The following is a 27500-nucleotide window of genomic DNA, read 5'->3' as shown; positions in this document are numbered from 1 at the left end:
AAAATAATAATAATTGGGCAGCCTTTTGAGGCTCATATTTATACAAATGAGCCCAAGGCTCATATAAAAGAAACTAAAGCTAATGAAACATTCCCTGAAGTATCAGAATTTGGGTATTACACTAGGTCTGTTCAATGCAGCGATGAATGGTGCCTTACCTTTGTTAGAATGTATCGTAGTCAACAATAATTTCAAGCGTGTTTGAGCTTCTCATGTTTAGTTCGACTGCTTTGACATAGGTTGAACTTCTTTTGAAGTAAATGAATAGGCTTAGCTACTTGTTCCAACCTGGAAGTGAAAGCAGACAGTAAGGGCAATATTTTAAGGGTCCAGATCAAACAGAACTTCTTGGCATAGAAATAGTCTTTTTCTTACGTCAGTAGATCCCTGATTTGCTTATTAATCACTGGATCTTTGGGTCTGCCGTAGAAATTCGTGCCAAAAAAGATCTGATCATAATGGATTAATCCTTCTTATTGAAGTAAGTTCTAGTTTTTATAAACTCATTTGACGTGAGTATACAATTTAATTTTAATCAAGTAAATGATAACTTGAGGCTGTTCTCTTTTGTCTTGCAACTGCGCCTTAAATAATGTACTTTTTTTCTTTATTGCATCGTTCACTACTTATTTTTCCTCCTCTTCCTACTTCTTATAGCCCAAATACTGTCCACATGACTTCCTCAATTTTGTTTACTCCTTTCACATTGTTATTTAATCTAGATCTACTACCTAAATGATTTTCTCACTTTTTTATTCAACTTTATTGTCTTGATTACATTTACAACCAATTAATGACACTTTTATCTCCATTGTATATATGTCAAATTTTTCTTCAACCAGGCAATGATCAGTTATACCTGCAATAATTCTTTACCATTACATTCAACAACTTGCTATTCCACGTACTCTTAATTAGCACGTAATATAAGAAACTATTCCTCACTTTTTAACTTTGCCAGGTATAGTTTCCATACCTACCAACGAATTAGTCTTTTTCTGTCACCTACCTTTATAGTCAAATTTCCAAGTACAACTACCCTTTTATGTTATTTAAAACTGGCCAACACAGATTTGGTCTCTCCCAAAAAATTTATCTTTCACTGTCATTATTTTTCAGTCCTCTCTCTCTTAAGTCTTAATTCAGCTACACAGGCTCACCCATACAATTTTTAAACAAAGATAACGGCAGTCTTTCATCCATCCTCAGTGTTTTCCTGAATCTACAATGACTACCCTTGCATAGTTTTTACACTATACATTTACCCGAGACAATTATTCCTTTTCCAAGAAATTTTTCGACACACTGCTTTCACTCTTGTCTCACTAAGGACAACTAAATGTTACACTCTGCCTGGAATGCAAGGATTTACAATTCCAGGCATTTATTACTTTCTGGGGCTAGAGATTCCTGGTAGTACTGCTTATTATCTTCTTGGTAGTAGTCAGTCTTGACTAACTTACCAAACAAATTTATGGGTCCGGATTGCTCAATAACTTGTGCCAGAGACTTCCTTTGTGAGGTCAAACCCTTCTCAGGCTTGATATAATACATTATATAATACATTATTGATTTTATAAGTAATAGACGTCAAAGAGGAGTTGTTGATGGGCACCATAGTGAGTATAGGAATGTGATATATGGTGTTCCATAGGGTAGTGTTCTTGCCCCATTACTTTTCATACTATATACACATGGCATGTGGTTTGGCCTAGAAAACAAGCGTGTTGCATATGCAGATGATGCTACTCTCTTTGCATAAATTCCATCCCCTGAATGTAGATCTGGTGTTGCTGAATCCCTTAATAGAGATCTAGCTAAAATTAATGCATAGTGCAAATTATGGGGTATGAAGTTGAATCCTAACAAAACTCAAAGTATGATTGTAAGTAGGTCAAGAATGGTGGCTCCTCAACATCCGGATCTCAGTATTGAAGTTTCTTTAAATTTGTGACTCTTAAAATTGTAGGTGTGATTCTTGACAGAAAATTTACTTTTGAGAAACACATTAGGTCTGTGTCTTCTTTCATTCCACAAAAAATTAGCTTATTGAGAGAGTCTTACAAGATTACGGGTGATCAATCTATTCTGAAGTGTTTTAATTCTTTCATTCTACCTTGTTTCGAGTATTGTTCTCCTGTCTGGTGTTCAGCTGCTGATTCTCATCTTAATTTGTTGGACAGAAACTTGGTCTATTAAATTTCTTATTCCTGATCTGGATATTAATATTTGGCACCATCGTTCAATTAGTTCATTATGTATGTTTCATAAGATTTTTCATAATTCTGACCATCCTTTACATTCAGATCTCCCTGGACAACTCTATCCTGTTCGTAATACTAGGCAGGCTGTTAATTCTCCATCATGGAGTTCAATACTACAAAGTATACAAGAAGTTTTATTCCAGCTGTGACCAAGGTGTGGAATGATCTTCCTAATCGGGTAGTTGAATCAGTAGAACTTCAAAAGTTCAAAGTTGCAGCAAATGTTTTTATGTTGGACATAAGTCTTTTTATAGCTTGTATATGAAATATCTGTTATGACCTTAGTTACTCGTTTTAGAATGATTTATTGTTAATTTTTTCTCATAATTTATTTATTCCCTTATTTCATTTCCTCACTGGACTATTTTTCCTTATTGGAGCCCTTGGGCTTATAGCATCTTGCTTTTCCAACTAAGGTTGTAGCTTGGCTAGTAATAATGATAATAATGATAATGATTAAGCACAATTTTACAATTGTCAGAATGGTTTAGTAATCAATTGCTAGTTTTTGGATTTTTCAATGATTACGGACTGCTTCTTATATGACCACTCACCAGTAAAGGGACGTCACTTCTTCATGAAGAGTTAAAAGGTGTACAGTGAATAATTTCCTTATAAATGAGTCTGATTATATACTATATATATACAGTATATATATATATATATATATATATATATATATATATATATATATATACATATATATATATACATGTATATATACATGTATATATACATATATATATATATATACATATATATATATATATATATATATATATATATATATATATATATATATATATATATATATATATATTCTTTGTCAATTACGCACGAAACATTCATACTTTTAAGTATAAAGTCAGGAATACTGTTAATATTGAATTTACTGTATCTTGGAAGGAATAACTTATACCCTAAGTTGAATTATAGATGACAAGTGCATCTACCCATGCCAAAATTCGAACTTAGGCCTTTGAATCTTGATACGAAAGTAAACTGTTAATTTATCCAATCTTTTATCAAGAGAGACATAAGATGATGTCGATTCCTCTGTACATATTCCTTCCAAATTCAGTATTCTGTGCTTAGAATCAAAGTCAATTCATTTACAAGAAGATTATCGATTGCTAAATATATATGCATACACACACACACATATATATATATATATATATATATATATATATATATATATATATATATATATATGTATATATATATATATGTATATATATATATATATATATATATATATATATATATATACATATACATATATATATATATACATATATATATATATATATATATATATATATATATATATATATATATATATATACATATATATATATATATATATATATATATATATATATATATCCCTGTATGTATAAATATTTATATATATATATATATATATATATATATATATATATATATATATTCATATATGCTGTATGTATATATAGATCGATAGATGTACATGTATGTGTGTATGTATAATACACGTATATAATTGACCCGATCTGGGTCGTATTGGGGTTCAATCAATTTTAGGAAAACACGAATAGAGAGGGATTTCATGCACAAATAATACCCGAGTTGATCATTTTACACGATACTGTATTCTCTTAAGTTTACAAGGGCGCCCTTAATTATAATTACGTTACGTTACTAAGAAAAAGCCCTCAGAAAAATGGTAAACGGTTTGTCACACATATTGGCACCTGCCATTCCTTACGTGACACACTCGCTAGGCCTCCGAAACTAGACTGTCTCCTATGGGCTGTTTCCCAAGCGCCCATAGATGGGCATCGCGATGCCTGATCAATGATTGGTTGCTTTGACCCGAAAGTCTCATAACAACCAATCGGGAGAGGCTTTGGTGACGCCAAGCCCAAGCTAACCTGTAACCGTCATTTTTGTAGTGCCAACCACACTAACCGTCATTCCTCTAATGAAGAGAAAAAAATCCGTTGACACTTACCACGATCAGTTCATCACTCCCCCCTTAGATTTTACGTCCCGTAAAATTCACACTTATAATTATCCTTTTTTTTCTGACTTTCTTTAAAAATAACTTTTTTTTTTCACTGGAACAAAAAACTTTCTTTCTCCACTTTCTTTTCTCTTTACATTGCCGATGAGTACCATTCTCTTCGGGTGCATGCAAAAATTAAAATTAAGATCAGAGGGCTGGTTGGCGTGTTACAATTGCAAGTTACACTAAGATGAATGTCACGCCCACAATAGGTCATACAGAAACACAAAATTCAGGTTTAATACATCATCATCGAAATTTGGAGCATAAAATCAGAAAAATAATCATGTTTTACCAACAGTTTCTTCAATGCAATAAAATTTTTATATGAACCGACAAATCATTACATACACAAAATAAGGAAAATTATAAAAATTAAGAGAAGTCAAAATGAATTACTTAGAATCCCAACACTCTTTGACACATTTACCATTACAAGAAAACCATTTCTAACATATCTGTGACACTGCAACAAGGAGCAAACTCAAACAGTGAATAATAATAAAAAAGAAAAATACTTATCAATAACCGAGCAATATTATTTCTCCTGAAAACAAAAACATAAGTAATGATGTTCAATTTTCAACCCATGATTAGTAATTACCTGTAACAGCACTGAAAACCTCCACAGAGACAAATGAAATTTTTTAAATACAGTATAACAACATTGACAACACACATCAAACCATTGGTAACAACAAAATAAGTATCAATATAGGGTAACGAAATTTGAATTAATTTCAACACAAACATAAATGCAACAGAAATGTCTCAGTATGATGAATGATATACTCGTAATATGCTTAGAACAAAACCAAAAAAACGAAACAAAGTTTAATTCATCTTTTCACAAAACACTTGGAGTAACATACACAAAATAAACCTGATTCCGTGACCTCAATCACCTTGTGGTAGACACTATCTCATGGCCCATGTCCTCTCGCACTCTCTCGTGCTCGAAGGACAGCGCTGACACACGCTTGTGTCTCTTCCTCACTTTCCTCCCCCAAGTAGCCAGGTAGCCCGGGGTAAGGTGGTACCGGCTTATTCAAATACCACACCAAGCTATCCTCTCGGACCTGGTGCATATGCGAAAGGTGATACTCGCCTTTGGTCCCGGTCCGGATGTGTTGGATGACCGCCATATCGGCTTTAATTTCTTTTACACGATACGGGCCAACATATGAGGCTTCCAGTTTATGCTTCCTCGGTTGCAACCTTTTAAGATAGATTCTGTCCCCTATCTGTATATCAGACGTTCGCGTTCGGAAACGCTGATCGTATTTCGTCTGATACTTCTCATTGGCCCTCAGCAAGTACTTTTTTGTTATCTGAAACACTCTCCGAGCCAAATTACACATCATCACCCGATATTGTTCTGTGTTGTATAATGGCAAGGTGTGGGGGTCCATGACAACGGTATACGGCAGCACAGGGTCCTGCGCAAAAAGTATAAAAAACGGGGTATCCCTAATAGAGCCATTATATGCCGTATTTAGGGCGAACTCCGCCCGCGGCAACATTTCCACCCACTGGTTTGGGTTGTCCCCCACAAGATACTTTAAAATATTTGTCACCTCTCGGTTATGAGACTCGACGAGCCCGTTTGCTGATGGCCGATAAGAGGCGATAGTGAAATGATCTATTTTCATTCACAAACTCTCTACCATTGTCACTTATCAATGTACGTGGACATCCGTACCTCACTATGAAGGAGCACAACGCCTTCGCAACCGACACTGCGGTTTTGTCCACCATTGCATACGTATGTGTGAAGCGTGTGAATGCATCTACAAACACACACGTACTTAAACTGCCCGTCACCTGGGGGGAATGCACCCAGGATGCCCATATGCACTCTATTAAACTTAACAGGCACTACTGACCATGTTCTGTGGCCTTCGGGATCACATGGTTGTGGTTCCGCATAGTGTTACACACATGACACTTATTAATAAACCTAACAATGTCTTTCTTCATCCCTAACCAAAAAAATTACTCTCTGGCCCTTCTCAAGGACCTCTCTATACCTTCATGTCCTGCGTAGGGACTTACATGAATTACATGGATGGCTTTCTCTATCAAAGAGGAAGGAAGAACGACGCGAGATCGGATATCTCCCGGTCTCTTCTCATATTTATAAAATAGGATATCGTCTTCGATGAAGAACACATCCCTTCGCATGCGCAAGAAATCCGGGAGCTTGCTACTCGCATCTCTCACACCCTCCTTGACCTGTTCGATCCAAGTTTCGGATTTTTGTCCAGCAACAATCTCACCCACACCCCAGCCACACAAATCAACCACACACTCATTCACGGGGCATTCTCTCTGAGTTCCCCCCGCGGAACTCCCAGCATTCACATTCTCCGGACAGCCCTCGTCCTCTCTCTCTCTCGCACTAGAGTTGTCAAGATCTTCCCGTTTTCTATGCGCTTCTCCCACAGGTGTATTTGATCCTGAACTCCCCTGTTGTTTTTCCTTCCGCCTTACAGACCTACTTGTTACTGCCGCTATGGCGGTCCTGGAGAGAGCGTCTGCTACTTTATTTGACTTCCCCGCAATATGCTCGAAATTCACAATATCAAACTCTAACAACCGCTCAATCCACCAAGCTTGCCGAGTATTTAACTCCCCTTTTTTGAACAAGTCTCGCAACGGCCGATGATCTGTATTTATTTTAATTTTATGCCGAAGCAAAAAGTAGCGGTGTCTCACCAGCATCCATAGAATTGCCAATGCCTCTCTATCGAAGGTACTGTATCTAACCTCTGGTCCCTTTAAAGCTCGTGAAGCGAAACAAATAGGCCTCTCATTCCCTTCATCATCAACCTGAGAAATGACTCTGCCGATCGCGATATGACTCGCGTCAGTCGTTACCAAAAACGGCCGATCGAACCTTGGATAAGCCAACAGTTCGTCGCTCGTGAGAGCATTCTTTAATGTCTGAAAAGCAGCTTTTTCTCTTTCTCCCCTCTGAAATTCGGGCCGCTTCCTCAATGAATCTAGCGGTCATGCTATGTGACCGAAGTTCTGTATAAACTTACGGTAATAGCCAGCGAGCCTGAGAAAACGGGCTACTTCCTTAGCGTTTTCTGGCTCTGGAAATTCCCTGATTGCAGCTACTTTATCGGCACAAGGCCTTAGGCCTTCGGGTGTTACTATGTGCCCTAAAAATTCTACTACTTGTTGAAAAAATTTACATTTGTCTAAATTGATCTTCATCCCCTGATGTCTCAAGGCTTCTAACACTTGTATAAGATTTTTTCCATGCTCGTCTGCCGTAGATCCAATTACAATTATATCATCCAAGTAGACAAAACACTGTCCTAATAATGAAGCTAATACAGACATCATCACACGAGAAAAATGGGCAGGAGCATTCTCTAATCTGAACGGGAGATAATTATACTCAAACAATTGATCATTTTCTATAAAGGCCGTTTTTTCTTTACTTTCGTCATTTAAGGGAATTTGGTGATACCCGGAGTTTAAATCTAACGTAGAAAAAAACTTGCTTTCCCTGACTTTAAGTAACAGTTCCTCGATAGAGGGCAAGGGGTATGCATTATCCTTGGTGACAGCATTTATCCTCCTATAATCTACGCATAACCGAAAAGAACCATCCTTTTTACGAACCATCACAATTGGAGAGGCCCAGGGGGACTCGCTTTCTCGAATCGTACCTTGCTCTTTTAATTTATTTATTTCTCTTTCAATTGCCTCTACATGCCAGACGGGAGTCCTATAAGGTTTAGAACGAATTGGGGGGTGACTGTCAGTCTCGATGTTAAATGGAAACTTAGTAATTCTCCCTGGGGGTTCATCTCCAACTGCAATTACGTCCGCAAAATTCTCTACAATATCTCCTACTCTCTTATAAAAATTAATTGGGGCCGCTCCAACAGCGGTTTGACGGAGATTTCTCAGCCTGTCCCCACCGGGACCTTGACCATGGAAAGACAAGGTCGCCAGTGTCCGTTCGGCTGTCACAAATGAACATAACTCAAGGTCGCAGACTGACTCAGTGCCTAAGTGGAACCACTGGGTACTTACATTTATAAAGGGAATTTCAACCTTTCCTTCGGTAATGGTGGTGACTCCGGAGACATGAAATCCTGCCACTTTTGATGTGGTTTTACGTACACTATGTCACCTTTGCGCATTTCCGGTGCGGATGCCACTGATAGGGAGTAGAGGGTGGAGGGGGGGATTGATTCACCTGCCTCCGGCCCGGCAGGAACCGTCCCTGCTATCCCCTTAGCAGTAAGGGCGACCCTAACTCGAGGCCGAGTTTCCCCCATAACGGGTATCTCTGTCTCTTCTCCTGGTCCCACTTTCCACCTCACTTCTAGCCCCTCCCCATCGGGGCCCCGTATTGTCACTTGTTTCTCCTTGATGAAATCGATTCCCAGGATAATGGGAATATCCCCCATATTTAATGTCGGGATGACATAGAAGGCATGGGTCACTTCTCGACCTTGAAGGTTGAATCGTTGTCTGACAATACGTCGGGTCATCAGTTTGTGACCACCAGCCGTGTTCAACACCAGGCACTCCTTCCATGTTTGTATGGCATCCGTCACCAAATGTTCTTCCATAAGGGATACGCTGGCCCCGGAATCCAGCAGAGCGCGTTGCACTTACGATCCCAGCTCTACTCTAAGAACGGGGACCGCATTCCTACTTGCATGTGTGGGAGCGGCGGTGGGAGGCGGCTGCTCTACCTCCCGAATCCCCTCAGGCACTCCCGGGGAAGTCGCGCCCGCTGACCCGGGGGTATCCCTTACTGCTGGTTGGGGCACTGACTGGCCTCCCCCGACGTCGAGCCGGGGCGTGACGACTGACTCCTTGGCTCTTCTGTCTTTAGTCCTGGCAGTTCTGACGGACGGCCCGAAGGACCCTTGGTCCCCGTCCCGTGTCGTTTTCCCCTTCCTCTTGTTGGTGCAGGGGAAACGTGATCTCTCGAGCCGACGCCGTTTTTTGGACAGCTGTTCAGTAGGTGGCCTGTGGCATGGCATCCAAAACACCGCCGCTGATCGTCGGAGGGGCATGCAGCCTGGAGGTGCCCCCTCCTACCACATTTCCAACATCCGCCAGTCGCCACACTCCTACCTCTCTGACCTCTTCCTCTTCGAGTCCCTCTGCCATACGCACCCCATTCTTTAGAGTTTTTCGAAGATGGTTGGGTGCCGGGCTGTCTTGAAGGTTGGGCCGCTGCCATGAGGGGTGGGGGGAGAGCGTTCATCCCTCCCCCTGCCTGTCTGTGTCGGTTTTTGTCTAGCATCATCTGCGCGGTAGGGATGGTAGTTTCCTAGGGTTGCCCAGACCCGAGCAGGAGTACGGCTACATCAGAGGGAAGAGCCTCCATCATCATCCTTCGGCAGAAATCATCTTTGTCCTCCGGTGCCCTCCCAGTGTCGGGTGCCATGCTGTCGTAATCTTCACTTATGCGGTCAAGGTAGTGGGCGATGCTCTCACCCACCCGCAAGTCTGAGCGATAAGTCGCCCACCGTCTTGGTTTTTGTCCTGTAGTAAGAGCGAAGCGGTTCAGGAGTGCCTTCTTGAATGCCTCCCAATTCGTGCGGTCAGGCTTCATTCCTCGTAACCGGGTGGCGGCGGCTCCGGTCAACTTTTGCATGGTTAGGGCAATCCGCGTAACGTCAGACCAACCAGGGGTGGCCTCTTCGATGCTTGCCAAGAAGGATTCGATCGACAAGAACCCCTCTACCGACCGTGTATTATCAAATTCAGGAACCTGTCCTATTAAAACGGGGAGTTTATCTATCACTTCCACTGTTTTGTTCACATCCGTCACGGGGGTGTCCATGGCACTTCCCGACTGGGTTGAGATTGTAATGTCACTTCCATTGTTCTGATCTTTCTGCATGTATCTACGTATTTCCGCTAGTTCGCGCATGAGTGCTTGTATGTATATCGGTGCGCCCAATCCCAAATTCTCTCCATCAAGTACTGTGTCTACAATAGCTACAAGATTTGTTTCTCCCCTCTCTCCGTCATCGCCACTCGACGTCGAACTTCTCGTGTTAACCATTATCACTATTATCTTTTGTTTCCCTTTTTCAAAAATCTCACGTCGGCTAAAATCACTTAGCACAGACGTTAATCTGTTAACACCTGACACCATTTAATATGACCCGATCTGGGTCGTATTGGGGTTCAATCAATTTTAGGAAAACACGAATAGAGAGGGATTTCATGCACAAATAATACCCGAGTTGATCATTTTACACGATACTGTATTCTCTTAAGTTTACAAGGGCGCCCTTAATTATGATTACGTTATGTTACTAAGAAAAAGCCCTCAGAAAAATGGTGCTCGGTTTGGCACACATATTGGCACCTGCCATTCCTTCCGTGACACACTCGCTAGGCCTCCGAAACTAGACTGTCTCCTATGGGCTGTTTCCCAAGCGCCCATAGATGGGCATCGCGATGCCTGATCAATGATTGGTTGTTTTGACCCAAAAGTCTCAAAACAACCAATCGGGAGAGGCTTTGGTGACGCCAAGCCCAAGCTAACCTGTAACCGTCATTTTTGTAGTGCCAACCACACTAACCGTCATTCCTCTAATGAAGAGAAAAAAATCTGTTGACACCACGATCAGTTCATATATATATATATATATATATATATATATATATATGTGTGTGTGTGTGTGTGTGTGTGTGTGTGTGTGTTTAGGTATATGCGAAATACAAGAATATATATTTATGTATGGTATACTCTCTCTCTCTCTCTCTCTCTCTCTCTCTCTCTCTCTCTCTCTCTCTCTCTCTCTCTCTCTCTCTCCCCTTAAATCTCCGCGGAAATATAAGGATAATTTTTCCCTTTATGGCTCAGGAAGTAATCTATTTATACGCTCGTCCCTCCTCGTCGAGCTGGCTTTTGACCTGAAGTACGCAATAGAGGCGAGGTCCTCAAAAGAACGTTAATTTATCTATAATGATAATGCTATCCCCAACCTTTCCCAGCTGTGCCAGAAGGCCTGTAATACTTCACTGGGGTCTCGCAGAGTGCTCGAGGCATGACAGGCTATCAGTGCCGCGGAGGTAAGCCAGGTAATTGGTTCCCAGAGCAAGTGGAAAGGAATAAAAGTGGAGGAAATAAACTATTGTGATTAGATTTTTGTCTCGGGCATATTGGCTCTTGATTACATCATCATACGGGGTTTAAGCTCAATGCTTCCAAATTGATTGCTTCAATTTAGGTTAGGTTCTTTTTTGAGTAATTTAGTAGTGAAGTTGTCGCTATCTGGGTTTAAAGTCCATTATTGCAGAGTTAGTTTGCAATGGTTAACAAATAGGCAGTGACACAGAAGTTACTTTTTAGGAATATTCAATACTTTATTTAAATGTATTGGATTAGCTTACTAACTGTTATTTACTTTATTTTGATTAAATTTATGCATTGAAATTAGCATGCAGGAACATTACATTCCCGTTTTTTAAATTTTACAAGGAAAGAATGTAGGCAGATCTCTCAAGAAATCATCCTTTTTGATGCTCACATATTTTAGTTACTGAAAATATGAAGCGATAGATGAGGCCTCACTCTGAAATGCTCATATAACTTCTGTATCAACTGGTGTAGAGAAGGTGTGATGTGGAGGTCATTGATTAAATTATACTTTTACGGTCATGCCCATACGAGGAAAAAAGTAGGAGCTGCACCCCCAGTATGAGAACGATATTTCATTTGTATTTTTAATAAAGGAGAGAAATTTCCAAAAACGAATAAGATTTATTCAATTGTTTACCTAACAACTTTGAATTAACTTGAATTCCAAAATGTTGGTAGAGGTACGAAGTTATAACACAATTACATCAGACAGAATAAGGAAACTGAGGGCATAGGGGAATTGAACGAATGCCTTTTATAGCCCCACTTGAAACGTGAAAGGAAACTGATGTTATGTTATCAACATGAGCAGATATAATGAGTAAGATAAGAAACTATAAACAACACAACTGAGACGAGAGGAGTGGAGACATGGGCAAGAAGTCTGCTTATGCCAGACTCTGCCAAACACATTGAAGATATACAAAAGAGATATTGAAAAAAAATTATCCAGCATTGGAACTTTCTTAGTAAAGTAAAAAATACTTTCATATCATGCAGCCGGCAACTGACCAGGGAAACATTAATGTTTAATCTGGTTACTATATGTAAGCAGACTTTTCTGAAATAATGAACCAATTAGCGACCATTATTTGAGAATTAACATATGTTTCTGTATAACCTTTCCTTTAATTTGTGTTGAAAATTCTATCAAAGATGGATCTCCAGTTCGAGGTTTCAGTCTAATTGTAGTCAGTGAAGTGCATTACCCCTAACTTATTTTTGGCAAAGTTGACAATTTTCATCTATTGATAATTGTAAATAACATTTGGTTTGTAGTCTGTTCCTTCGTTGTTACCTTCAATGGTAAAAGGAGTTCCTAAAAGGAAAGAAACTTGCATGTCGATTCTTGAAAAGAATCAACATTATTTAAGTAATCCCCTTAACAACTACCTCATAAGTGTTTGGAAAATAACTTTGTCCGTACTTTACATCTATTGTTATAGATAAGTGAAAAGAAAAGTATATGAACAAAGAACGTCATTTTAGACTTCTCATTTTTTCTTATACGATAATTTCTATGAAGAATCTCCTCCCATTATTTCCTTTCATTTTTTTCTAAGGATTCTGATAGCACCCTCTCTCATCTATCAACTGCCATGGAGGATGACCTTGTGTCTTTAGCTTGCTTCTGAAAACTCGATTATTCACTTTTAAATATTTACCATTCAGTGTAAAAACACTATTTTCTGTTGGTATCTGTAAAGGATGGTTGAAAATCTTATTTATATAAATTTTCCTTTTTCTTTTGGTGGGAGGGGAGGATAGGCTATGGCAATTAACCCTCCGTTAATAGAAATGTTAAATATACAATCGATTAAACCTTCAAATTCCAATTTGCTAATCTTTGCTTTTTCATTTGACTTGAAGATTTATGCGGTATCTGCATATTAGTTATTATATACGGCTGCGTTAGCATAATTTCGTTGTTTATCTTATCTTTTGCAGTTTAACTTAAGGATAGACATTGTGGCAGGTTACTAAGGGCATAAAATCTTTAACATCGTAAACCATGCAATGGCGAGAGAGAGAGAGAGAGAGAGAGAGAGAGAGAGAGAGAGAGAGAGAGAGAGAGAGAGAGAGCATTGCAGTGTATGAGCGTGTATGGAATACACATGCGTTACATGGATCCCCCCTAAAACAGACATATATGTGAAATAGGGCACCGTGTCCTAGAGAGGTGAACTGTAGGTGGGTCGTCTTGATGGAGATATGCAACTTTTAGGCATTCAGTGGAGACCCAGTCTTCTTTGCCTTTGGTTTGAAACGATAATAAGGAAAGGGCCCATGTAAGGGAGTGTCAGCGGTTGCTTTTAAGTGTCAGTGGACATGAAGACATGTGTTGTGGTGTTTAAATCTTTCGGCATGTGTTACTTCGCTGGGTGCTTGTAAGTCTAGCGGCAGGAAGTAAATTTCCCCACAACGTCACATTGGTGCTGGAAATTGTTGGAGGAGGTTGCAGTGAGAAATAAATTCAGTATAGACGACTAGGCCATACACCATTTCAGCTGCTGAGACATCCAGGGCGTCCTGGGGAGTGGTCCTTAATCCAAGGAGGACCTAGAGAAGCTGAGTAACCCAGTTGGAGTCATTGCAGTGGGACATCAAAGCAGCTTTGAGGGTGTGATGAAAGCGTTAAACCATTCCATTGACTGCAGGATTGTAGGTGGTTGTGTAATATTGGGTGATGTAATAAGCTTAGAGATACCAAATCTCGCTATCCAACCTGAGAGTAAGGCCGATGTGCATGAGACAGAGGTTGTTGGTTCCTTGGGAATGGCTTCAAGTCAACGAGTGGAGCAGTCCCTGACAGCAAACTGGTAACGGTGTCCATGTGATGTGGGTAGGGTGCCTTGTACGTTGACGTGAATATATGCAAAATGACGCTGAGGTTGAGAAAAGATGCCTACTCCCAAAGTTTGGCATGAAATACAGGCGTGGACCCAATCCTTGCATCCTTAGTAATGCCATGCCAAATAAACTTCGTCTTCAGTAGCCGTGCAGTAGATCGGCTCGAGGGATGTGAAAGGCCATGGATTAAATCAAACACCTGTCGGCTCATGGGGCCAGGTATCCTTGGGACTTGGCCTACCAGTACAGACGTCACAGAGGAGGGTGACATTGGAATCGTCGAGGGCGACGTTTTCCCAATAGAGAGATATCCAGAATGTCTTGTAGGCTTGGTACTCTGGATCTTTGTGTTGAGTTTGTGTTGAGCCTCTGCCAAGGTGTTGTAATCCAATCCCAGGTGAATGGCGGCCAGTGTGTTTCTTGACAGGGCATAGGGAATGGGATTAATTTTCCCAGGGACATGTTGAACGGTGCAGTTGTATTTAGCCATGGTGAAGAGATGTCAGCGTTGATGGGCGGACGAGGCGTTGGACTGTCGAGTGAAGGCGTTCACTACGGGTATGTGGTGCTTGCGAATGATGAAGGGCGTAACCTCTAAAAAGTGGCGAAAGTGACAGGCAGTCAGATGCACTGTCAGCAATTCATGGTTGAAAGTAGAGTAGCTGGATTTTGCCTTGGACAGTTTTATACCGAGGAAGACCAATGGACAGGATGAGCCATTGACCTCCTGTTCGAGTGCCCTTCTAGAAGAGCTACTTACCATAGTTAAAGAGTCTCTTCTACCCTTATCAAGAGGAAAGTAGCCACTGAACAAATGCAGAGCAGTAGTTAACCTCTTGAGAGAAGAATTGTTTGGTAATTTTATTGTCCTAAAGTGTATGCAGAGAGAGGAAAATGTGTCAAGAATAGCCCAGACTATTCTGTGTGTGTCTGCAAAGATGAAATGAGATGTAACCAGAGAGAGGGAGCCAATGTAGTACTGTCTGACCAGTCAAAGGACCCAATAACTCTCTAGCAGTAGTATATCAATGGGTGGCTGGTCCCTTGGCCAACCTACTTGATATATATACCTGAAGCTGAGGAAGACATTGATGTGCCCATGAATGAATTCAGTTTGTTTGAAGTCAAAGCCATCATTAAAAAAACTAGAGAGTAGAAGCCCCTGGATACGATTGAAGAACTGCTGAGATGATATTGGCCGAAAATGAAGTGACTCCCAGAACATTTACAAGATTATTTTGTAGAATGTGGTGTGAAGAGGCAAAACCTGATGAATGGTAACTAGGAGTGTTGATGAAAATGGCAAAAAGGAGACCTGATGGGTTGCATTAATTACATAGGCATCACACTAGCAGCATTTGACATGAGAATATATAGTATGCTCATTCTAAAGAGACTAGAGTGCAAGATTGATGAAAAGCTGTGAGATGAACAAGTAGGATTTAGAAAAGGTAGTAGATGTACTGACCAAATATTCATTTTAAGACATGTGGTACAGTAATGTGTAGAATATAGAAATCCACTTTTGATGGCATTTGTGGACTATGAATAAGAATTTGATAGTGTGCACCTGCCAGTATTGTAGAGAGTCCTGCGTTATTATGGAAGTCTATTTATGAGCATAGCAAGTGCAAAGTTAATGTTAGTGGAGTCCTATCAGATGAATATCCAGTGAGCAGTGGAGTACTCCAAGGGAATGTTTTGTCACCTATGTTGTTTATCCTCCTCATGGATTTTGTAATGCATAGAACAGTTGGGGATGGTGGAGAGGGATTGGACTTAATTGGTCACAGGAATTTATTAGACCTAGAGTATGCAGATGACACTCCTTATTAGAAGAACACCAAAGGACTTGCAAAGCTTGCTTACCGGAATGCATGAATTATCACATGAGGTTAGGCTCAAGATGAATAGAAGAAAGACAGAGGTGATGAGAACGGAATATGCAATGGAAGATGAAATATCATTGGAAGGAGAAAGGATTAATGAGGTGGAATAATTCAATTATATAGGAACTATGATCTCCAATACAGGGTCTTTAAAATTAGAGTTTAGTGAAAGATTTAAAAAAGCAAATCAGGCAATGGCTATGTTAAATAGAATTTGGAAATCAAATCCCCTGCAATTACATATAAAAATCAGGCTATTTATCAGTTTAGTGAGATCAGTGTTACTGTATGGTCATGAGTCGTGGTATGACAATGAAACAATATCCAACAGATTTTGTAGATTTAGAACAAGGCCCTCTAAAGAATATTTAGAGTGAAATGGCAAGACAGTATTAGAAACGAAACTATAAGAGAGATTACTCAAGTGCCATATGTGGATGAGATCATGGTGAGTGGTAGATGTAGATGGTTTGGGCATGCTTTTTGGACTCTCCAAGATAGATTAGTTCACCAAACTTTCAACTGGGCTCCACAAGGCACTAGAAGAGTTGGGAGACCCATGCCTACATGGCTGAGGACTATGAAGCGCGAAGTAGGCGATGAGTGCAGAAGATACATTCAAAAGCTCAAGATAGATACGACTGGCGAAGTCTAACTGAGCCCCTTTGTGTCAATAGGCATAGGAAGAGAAGAAGATGGCATCCCTGAAATATATTTTGTAAATATTTGGCATTCAGGTTGGAATTGAATTTGAAGGTGCCGCCAGTGTACCGAACATGAACAGTATACCTGTACATGAAGGATAAAATAAGTTCTTCCGTGATTCCCAGTGACATCTTTCTGGACGTTCGTCTGGCATCAATGTGTTTGTCAGATTTCAAGAAACGATGCGTAAGGAAGCGGCCTTTCTGAGCTGGGGAAATATTAATTGAGAGTATCGAAGGGTGATAATGAACGTTCTGGGTGAATTGCAAAATGGAGAGAGAGGCAACCCTAAAATAAATCATGGAAAGAATAGAAAAGATACATATAGATAATAGTGTGTAAATCCTTCTCTCTGGTTACGGTTCTTTCCCTTTGTCTATACATACACAGAATAGTCTGGCCTATTCCTTGCAGATTTTCTTCTGTCTTCATACAGCTGACAACACTGAGATTACCAAACAATTCTTCTTAACCCCAGGGATTAACTACTGGACTGTAATTGTTCAGTGGCTACTTTCTTCTTGGTAAGGGTAGAAGAGACTTTACCCATGGTAAGCAGCTCTTCTAGGAGAAGGACTCTCCAAAATTAAACCATTGTTCTCTAGTCTTGGGTAGTGCCATAGCCTCTGTACCATGGTCTTCCACTGTCTTGGGTTAGAGTTCCCTTGCTTGAGGGTACACTCGAGCACACTATTCTATCTAATATTTCTTCCTCGTTTTATAAAAGTTTTTATAGCTTGCATAGGAAATATTCATTTTAATGTTGCTGCTCTTAAAATATTCTATTTTACCTTGTTTCCTTTCTTCAATGGGCTATTTTCCCTCTTGGGGTCCCTGGGCTTATAGCATCCTGCTTTTCCAACTAGAGTTGTAGCTTAGCAAGTAATAATAATAATAATAATAATAATAATGATAATAATAATTAATAATAATAATAATAATAATAAATCTTCACAATTATTATTAGTAATAATGACTGTAATAATAATAACAGTTAAATCCATTCTTTCTGTGTGGATCCTTGTTTACAAAGACATTGAATGCAGTGTTGCTCTCCAGGTTAAGTCTCTTTTTTTATCTGCATACAGTCTTCGACAGAAAGGACGTAATTCCTCGAAAGAAGAAATTTTGGACTATATGGAATTGAAATTTAACTGAAGAATATAAAGAATATATGCAACATCCTTCACTTAATCTCTATTGGTTTTCGGGTTATTAAGACTCCTAACTACGTACACAGGACTACTATGGTCTGTTGTAAAATTCCGTAATCCTTATCTTTATCAGAAAAAAGACAGTGACCAATGTTACATTCGTGCTTTAACCTCCGAATTGTGGATGAAGGACTTGTCCAGAAATGTTGACCAATATTCCTCTTATCCGATCTTGTGACCGGTCGAAAAAGGATTCGAAAAATCCTTAATTTCAATTCAAAATGAATCATTACACGACAGGGTGAAAGGGCTGTTAACTAGTCATCATGATTCTCTTGTAATTGGCGATGAAATAGCAGTGGTTTTACAGTAAATATTGAACTTATTTTATTGCATTATGCTACGGAGGAAATTCTTTTACGTTGCACATCTGATGTACGAATCAGTAATTTATATATATATATATATATATATATATATATATATATATATATACATATATATGTATATATACATATATATGTATATACATATATACATACATATATATATATATATATATATATATATATATATATATATATATATTTATTTATATAATACGAATAAGTGAATAATTATAAAGGCTGCAAAAGTTTAAATGATTAACCAATTTTACTATTTGCCTTTTCGCCTTCAGTCTTTTTGCAAAAGAAATGACAAAAAAAAAATAGGATTTGGGTAAAGGCTCGAAAACAGCCTTATACTGAAAGCGACATCCTTCTCTCTCGGGAGCGCGTCATAATTGCATAGTTTAAGCCAAGGCCAACACAGACTCGAATTAAGCATGCCTGGGTTGGCCGCCGGAACTCGTGCTATCTCGTAAACATACCTCGAGACCGTGTGATATGTTGATTGCCATAATATGTACTTTTGGTTCTTGCCCAGAAGCGTGGGGTGAGAATGTTGTAAAAAAAAAGAAAATCCTCATTAGTTTTGCTGTAGTATTCCTCTCTGCAAATAAACAGATGAGAATCGAAAAGAACCGTTTTAAATGCCATTAGACAGAGAGATAGGTCTGTATAATGAATTGCTGATTGCTAAGTTATCTCACCGTAATCACTTGTAAAACCGTTTATCATACGAGTCTCACTCGCAAGGTTTAAACTTTTGAGGTAATTACCTTAATTTGAGGTAATTTGCGTGGTTTCAAGGTAATTTTTAAACTAAAAATATTTGCAAGGTAATTTCTGTTGTACTAGCTTAAAATTTAAACAAATTTTAAAAGTTTTAGGATAATCTAAGGTAAAAAGCAGCAGCATCTAAGGTAATGGCCACATGCTCAAGTTTAAAACCCTCTCACTCGTACACTGTTTCCGTTTTTTATTTTTTTTTATCAAAGTAAATTTACAGGCTAATGGAATTATTGGTAAGGCAAAAGCCATCTTTTGTTAAAAATAATCCAATGCAACAACAATCAAGAAGAAAAACAAACTTAAAAAAGAGCATCTAAACTCCAATAACGTAATTTTGTTGATCCTAACAAGAATATCTTTGCATCATTGATTGATGTGGATATATATTTCTTTCAATTTTCTTCTTTGTGTATGTATGTACATTATGTATATACAGTATACATATATCCTTAAATACGTGATGTGATATAGAGGGTTGAAAATATTAGTGGCCAATGGTTTTATGTAATATCATTAAAATATACTGTTTATTTTAGTAGTTGTGCAGATGTGTATGAAATTCACACAATAATTTGTACCTTGGTCTACGAGTTTAATTAGTTCTGGGAGAGCTCGTAAACTCAAATGCTTATAACTAAAGGATTTGAGACTTGCTAGGATACAATGACAACTGAAATTTATAAGGTCAGAACAAATCTAGCACAATCTACAACCACAGGGGACTAAAGTAGTATATAATCTCATAATGCAGATTCTTGTACATGATGTGTCCGACCACGCTAGTGGTATTTTTAGCTTTATTTCAGAAGCAGGCCTTCTGAAAGATATTTAACTTTTAAAATGACATCTTTGCTTTTATGGTTGTAATTGAATACTCTTTTATTTTTTGTTTACAATAAACGATATCGGCGTCAATGACCTTAGATGCCAGGATGCCAGAAAACCTCAAGTCATTCAATCAATTACATCACAATCTTGAAAATGCTGGATTTCACAATGATAAACATATCATGCAAGAAAACAAAATTGGTACAATTCTCCATTTCCAGATAAACAAGTATTTTTTACATATTACACAATGGTATACATATGATAAGAATGAATTACCCACTAATGCTTTTAAGAATGAAATTCATCAAAGAAAATCAATTCGCAAATAACGGGAAACTTGTATAATTCGTATTTTTCAATACGCCACACTTAAGAAAGTTATCACATTTTTATACGAATTGCACAATCGTAACAGCAATAGAGCCAACAACATAAGATCATAATGATTAATCAAGTGCCTCGTATGACTTCAACTTAATTTGCTGACTTGAATTGCTCCAACTTAGTTTTTTTTTTCTCGGATACTCCACATGACACTTAAAGCTCAGGAATGTCATGGCCTACCTCGTTATTCTTGGAATTTCCTTTTTATATGTTTTTGATGTAAGAAAGTGGTTTGTGGTCTCTGTATGTAAAAAATGAACTCCATATATATACAGCTGAAATTTCTTAATTGAAAATACTATGGCCAGGCATCCTTTCACAGTTGCTTAGTAGCAATGGTTTCAGCAAATCTATGCAGGAGTAAGACTCCTAATCCTTCGTTCAGTGCCACTGCCCTTACAATAAAAAAACATTTGCATTGTGGTTCTTTTCTTTCAACTCTATTTGATTGTATGTGGTGATACATCACTCAAAAATGGTGTGTTCTTCCTGGTTTTAGATATCACTTTCCTCGCTCTATTGAATGTTTCGGCCGAGTTCATCAGTCCAGATGGTACCCTCCATTTGGTAATATCCATTAGCCATTGTGAAGGCTGTCTTAGGCTTTGAAACATCCACTGGGATTTTCCAATATCCCTTGCCTATGTCTCTTTTAGTAATGAACTAATTTTAAGCTCCATTACCTTAGCTTTTAGATCTTCCATTGGTTCAGTGTCAAACTTGGTCACTGCATTCGTTTGACATAACAGGAGAACTGCGGAAGAGTTAAAAATAAGTATCATACCTCTCGCCTTAATGCATGTTTTATGTTTAGGGAAGCACCTGCAGTCTTTGTTTCAAGAGACTAACCCATAAGGCAGTAGGACCAATCATGCAGTTCACCTCAACATTTGGATAGTTTGCCAGGAAGTGGTGCTTGGAGTCAATAAGCGAGGGTAGTGGTTTCTCTTTGCGATCTAATGTAGGGCAACAGCTCGGTTAAGTTTGAGAGTTTAGGCCCATGCGCAGAACGTCAACTCACATTAATAGTATCACATAGTTCCTCCTCCTCATCAACTCATCATTATTAATTATCAAATCCTTTTAGTATTAGGACAGGGTAGTAAGAAGAAGTCCTCTCTGGGACCGGCAGCTTTTAGCCAGTCTTGCACATGGCAATGCGAGTTGGAATAGGTTGCTGGTGTATGGTTAAATTATGTAGTCGCACTTGTCTTTGGCAGCCTCGTGTGACTGGGCCGCCCTTTTAAGGGGCCATACAGCTCTTTCTCAGAAAGGGAGAGGCTTAGAATAGGTGACCCAAACATTGTCTAATCCAAACTTGATATAGATGTCTAGATGTAGACATTTATTTGGTCACAATCGAGCATAAACTAATCATAGTAACCTAGAAATTAAAAATTCTCCAAGATTAGACGACTGGCATAGATACCTAAACACCGAGAACTTAAAAAATTGGCAACAAACTTCATTGATATAATATACAGTGCTGCACCAAATCTGGAGAATTAGTTTTAACAGTTAGGTCACTTCCCTAGAGCAGAATCTTGCAACATATCCCACCTTCAAAAGGCAGTAGCAACACACTAGACAAGAGGTTATCAAAACCCCAAATCCTCTTCTGATGCGTCCAACATGCAGCAAGATATCCAAGTCTAGGATTGGCTTGGTGAGCCATGGTAATGTATACTGGTGGCGGGATTCTTACCACCACGCCTGAGAATTATTCATAGTACATTTATCATCTACTGAGGGACTTTAAATGTGGTCGTTGGTTGCTGTGGACAGCTGTTAGATTAGACTGTTGTCTGTAACCAACGCAGAACCCAACTGATCAACATCACTACTGGTAATCAACACGCGAAAGTGGACCTTCCCGTGATTCCCGTGTTCATGGTCCTAGCACCATAGAGTAAAGGATTCAATCTTGCTCTAACTGTGTGAGCTATCGTTACCTCAGTTCGATGCTGTGAAGTCCTACCTAGTTTACTTGCATTTAAAGATGGATTCAGCATTTAGCTAGTACTGAGTTCTATTAACTTTTTAAAATATGAACTATTTCTCCTACGCCTAAAAGATCACTTGTTTTGCATCTAACATATATTACAAAATTGTTAAAACGATATTTTTTTCAAGCTGTATTAGCTGAGGCAACAAATTCCTATAAAAAGTGCCTGAAATTACTCTTTCTTCTTCTTTGTCTGCATCTTTTCCCACTTTTATGTGGAGTCGATGTTTCTGGCCAGCGTTCTCCATCTACCTCTGTCCCACACTTCATCACCGGTTAATCCCTTTGATCAAAGGTCATCCTTGATACAGTCCATCCACCTTTGCTTTGGTCTCCCTCTCCTTCTCGTTCCCTGTACCTCCATTTCCATCACTCTCCTCCCCCATATACTGTTCATTTCTTCTCATGACATAACCACACCACCTCAGTCTGCTTTCTTGGGTCTTATCTGATAGTTCTCTAACTCCTGTGGTACCCCTAATTACCTCATTCCGTATCTTATCTCTTCTTGTCACCCCACACATCCATCTCAACATTTTCATGCCTCTTTAATTTATGTTATCTGGGTTGAATACTGCATAGAAGTTTCAAGCTATTTTGAAAAGTTTAAGAAGCCTAAATCTTGAATTACTCTTCAAGAATTTCATAACCCTGGGCTCCATTTTTTAGCATAAAGATTCTCTCCCCATTTAGATTTTATCTTAATTAGTATGTATGTGTACTTGTCTGAGTTTTAATCTCGGAAAATACATAACTCCACTAAAAGAGTGCTGAAAGTTTACATGGATTATCATTGAGAAGTTCCGTATAGAAGTGGATATGCTATGAATAATTCGAAGTTGAAACAAATATATGCCATCAAAACTTACATCTAGGTGAAAAACAACGAATTCAAATAATTATTTTGAAAATATTGTAATTCCAATTTAAGGTTAATTTTAGAGTATTTTCATAAAAAAAGAAAAAAATGGCGTTCGAAACCTGCTCATGCTCGATAGTTTATTGTAGTGTCTGCAACCTTACCATCCTTGTGAGATATGGGTGAGCTTATAGGTATGCCTGCTGATTCATCAGCATCCATTGCCTGACCCTCCCTGATCATAACTTGAGAAGAGAGGGGCCTTGGGCGCTGATCGTTAGTATGTATAGTCAGTCTAGAGCATTGTCACTGTCGCTATACCCCCTTCACGTTGCTTTCAAAGTTTTTTTCCAAATCTTTAAAAAAAATCCTATTCTGGGTTATTTTTTTTCTAAAATCTTTTATAGATTTTTTCTTGGTCGACCATTGTCAGTTTTAATAGGTTAATCTTCTGAACTTGTTTGTTAAATTTATTATTTTTTTTATTTTTTCATAATTATGTTGTACGTTTTGGTGTTTGTAAATTCTAACTTATTTTGATTTTGCATTTAATAATTCTTTTAAGAATTTTTGAAATAAGTTATTTCTAATGATACTTTCATGTGCTCATACAGTGTCGAAACGTTGGCTACTAAATTAGAAAACGTCTCTGTAATTATTCATCGTCTTTTTCCCGCACGCGCACACATCACATATAAATGTATATATGTGTGTAATATATATATATATATATATATATATATATATATATATATATATACATATATATATATATATATATATATATATATATATATATATATATATATATATATATATATATATATATATATATATATATATATATATATATGGCCAAATGTGTTTATCTGAATGCTTCTGAACTGCTAAACAACACTGCCTATATGCATAATTTTCTTATGCTTATATACATTTGTAAAGAGCACCCATACTGGTATGGATTAATTAATTTCTAAAGTTTACAATTGTAAACATGAAAAACTTTAAATAAAACACAAGCTGAAATTTATAAATGGAATGCCAGATTATTTTTGTTTTGCAAAACTGAAAGATAGAAGAAAATGTTTGGCACTGTCATGAAAAAAAGAGCATTTTATTTTCTGGTAAAAAGATCAAGGAAATTTAAAAATATTTAGCGATGTATTTTCACACCCTGTTGACCTATACTCAATTTTTTTTAATGAGGCGCGTTTGCACTGACTTGCAGCGGTCCCCTTTTAGCTCGGAAAAGTTTCCTGATCGCTGATTGGTTAGAGTCATCATGTCCAACCAATCAGCGAGCAGGAAACTTTTCCAAGCTAAAAGGGCACCCCTGCGAGTCGGTGCAAATCTGCCTCATGAAAAAGAATTAACTATAGTTGATTATGTTCAGGAGAGATAACGTTGTAATTAGAGTGTCGATGAATTACATTCGAAACGAAAGTATATATTTGCAAATAAGATATCACAATATTTCGTTTGCGCTCTCTCTCTCTCTCTCTCTCTCTCTCTCTCTCTCTCTCTCTCTCTCTCTCTCTCTCTCTCTCTCTTTTTAGTCTTCCTTTGAGAGGATATCTCATTTTGTCAGTGATGTTTGAGGGAGGAGCTAAAATCGTATCTCGTCTTGCAAGGAAGTTCATTAATTCGTTGATTGATCAGATATTAGTAATTTGAGGCACAACTATTGCTTCGATAGTTAATCATTAGCTTCGATACAAAGATGTTCCGGTATGGAATGATAAGTAGAATTTTCTTATATAATTACAACACGCCACTAGAAATATTTGAATTTTGAATTTTAGACATTTTTCTAAGTATAGCTTCACTAAAAAAAACCCTACTTCTGAAGACTAGTAAATGGTGTTTCCTTTCCCCTTAATGAAAAATTGTTTAGTGGAGAGAGAGAGAGAGAGAGAGAGAGAGAGAGAGAGAGAGAGAGAGAGAGAGAGAGAGAGAGAGAGAGAAATATAAAAACGTAAATGATGATATATTAACACATTGTGATAATTAAAAGTATAAATGTATATACTCTGAGTATACATTTGTGAAAAGTAAACTATGTCTAAAACTAAATTTTCTTAAATGAAATTATAAAAAAATGCCCCCCCCCCAAAAAAAAAAAACGAGAACAAAATATATAGACAAAAAATTGTTAGAAATAGAAGCTTAGATGAAAAATAAACAACCCCATAAAGCTCTTACCCTCACGTCTAGCAGTGATTAGTTTGGCTGAAAAGTTCACTCAACGGGGTCGTCCTTCAAAGGGAGTACTGCACTAATTATTGTAAACATCCTGTGAAGGACGTTGACAACGTTCGTCGACGTTGTTGCTCGTCTTTTGGATTATTGGCAGCAGAGGCTGTTGCTGTTGGTTTCTTTGCTATTACTGCCTCTAATTTAGTAGCAGTATTGGTATTCATAGTAGTGCTGCCACCGATGCTTATATAGTTTATATAGGAGATATTTATTTTAATGTTACTCTTCTTAAAATATTTTATTTTTCCTTTTTTTCCTTTCCTCACTGGGCTATTTTCCCTGTTGGAGCCCCAGGCTTATAGCATCCTGCTTTTCCAGCTTGTTGTAGCTTAACAATTAATAATAATAATATTAATAATAATATTGGCAATGATAATAGTGATGACATACGTCGTTAGTTTCTAACAGTATTGGTGATCAGAAAATAATTAGGATAGATGCTCAACAATTGAAGGTGAATGTTTATTATAGACAAGATTTAATCATCTATTGTTCATAATCAAACAACTCTTAATAAGAAAGCAAACATTAGGGCTCCTAAGATATTAGAATTCTTTCTTTAATACCATCATTAACAGCCGGATAGCATAATGAAGTTACTGCCTTGTTAAACAGCCATTTGCTCTCTGGAATTAAAGATGGCTGTGATTTATAAAAGATTTTTGTTGTAGTCTGGGAACCTCCCTGCCAGGCGATCTGCTGGACTGGGAATCGAGATCCGCTTAAGTTCGATATTCTCTTGCAGTGTCTGCAACCTCACCATCCTCGGGAGCTATGGATGGGGCTTTGGGTTGAGCCTATAGGTATACCTGATGAGTTATCAGTAGCCATTATCTGGCCCTCCCTGGTCCTAGGTTAAGAGGGGCCTTGGATATATATATATATATATATATATATATATATATATATATATATATATATATATATATATATATATATATATATATATATATGGTCAGTTTCTAGGGCATTGTCCTGCTAGGGCATTGTCACTATTCCATGCCTCTGCCATTCACGAGCGACCATTAACAGAGTGGTCTGCCCAGTTCTTATCTTCCTTATGGTACCTTTTTCATACTGATTTTACCTTTTTCTTCCTGTCAGAAACGATATAGGAGAGCAAAATCTTGTGCCCAAGGACTTGGATAAGAGCATAATGGTCGAGGCTACTCATCCGCTCTTGTATCAGGTTAGATCAAAAGATTATATCCCTCAATACACAAGGGAGGTGAAGTTAATTGCAGAATATTTATTAGCTAAATAATTCATTATTAACTGGTTATATACATTGTGTCAGTATTTGGTAGGGTAAAAATTATTCCCTCATTGTGGACAAGCCATTTTCTTTAAATTTTAAGTGAAGACACTTTCCACAACGCTGTGATTAACAATTTTGTGAAAGAAGGATTATGGGTCCAAAGACAGTAACATTTTCTGTAATCCCCCAAAATGTAAATCGCTTTCATAAAAAGAAAACAAGACATGAAATGCCTGGGGCTTATTTTCTCACGATAACATTGGTTGAACTCGCCGGTAATCCTGAGAGAGAACATTAACGGCTTTGTTCGTAAATATATTGAGCAAACGGTGATTACTAAATAGGATATTTGAGTTGAGCAACTAGGAAAAAGGTTGCAAAGATTACAACATCATTAAATCCAGCCATTTTTACTCCACTGTACGACGAAAGCCTCAAACATGTCATTATTCGTGTCTGGGGTTTGGCCAGTTTTCATCACCACGCTGGCCAACTGCGAATTGGTGATGGTGGGTGACTAGTCTGATTGCTCACAACAAACCATCATAGTATAGGGCGCCCTGACTAGTACAGCTTTGCTGATCATGGCGATAGGCAAACCATTCCCCACGCTAGCCGACTGCCAATTGGGAATGGTGGGAGACTAGTCTGATTGTTCACAACAAAAACCATCATG

This window comes from Palaemon carinicauda, chromosome 24 (assembly GCF_036898095.1).
Source record: "Palaemon carinicauda isolate YSFRI2023 chromosome 24, ASM3689809v2, whole genome shotgun sequence".
Taxonomy (NCBI): domain Eukaryota; kingdom Metazoa; phylum Arthropoda; class Malacostraca; order Decapoda; family Palaemonidae; genus Palaemon; species Palaemon carinicauda.
Note: the sequence above shows the minus strand (reverse complement) of the source record.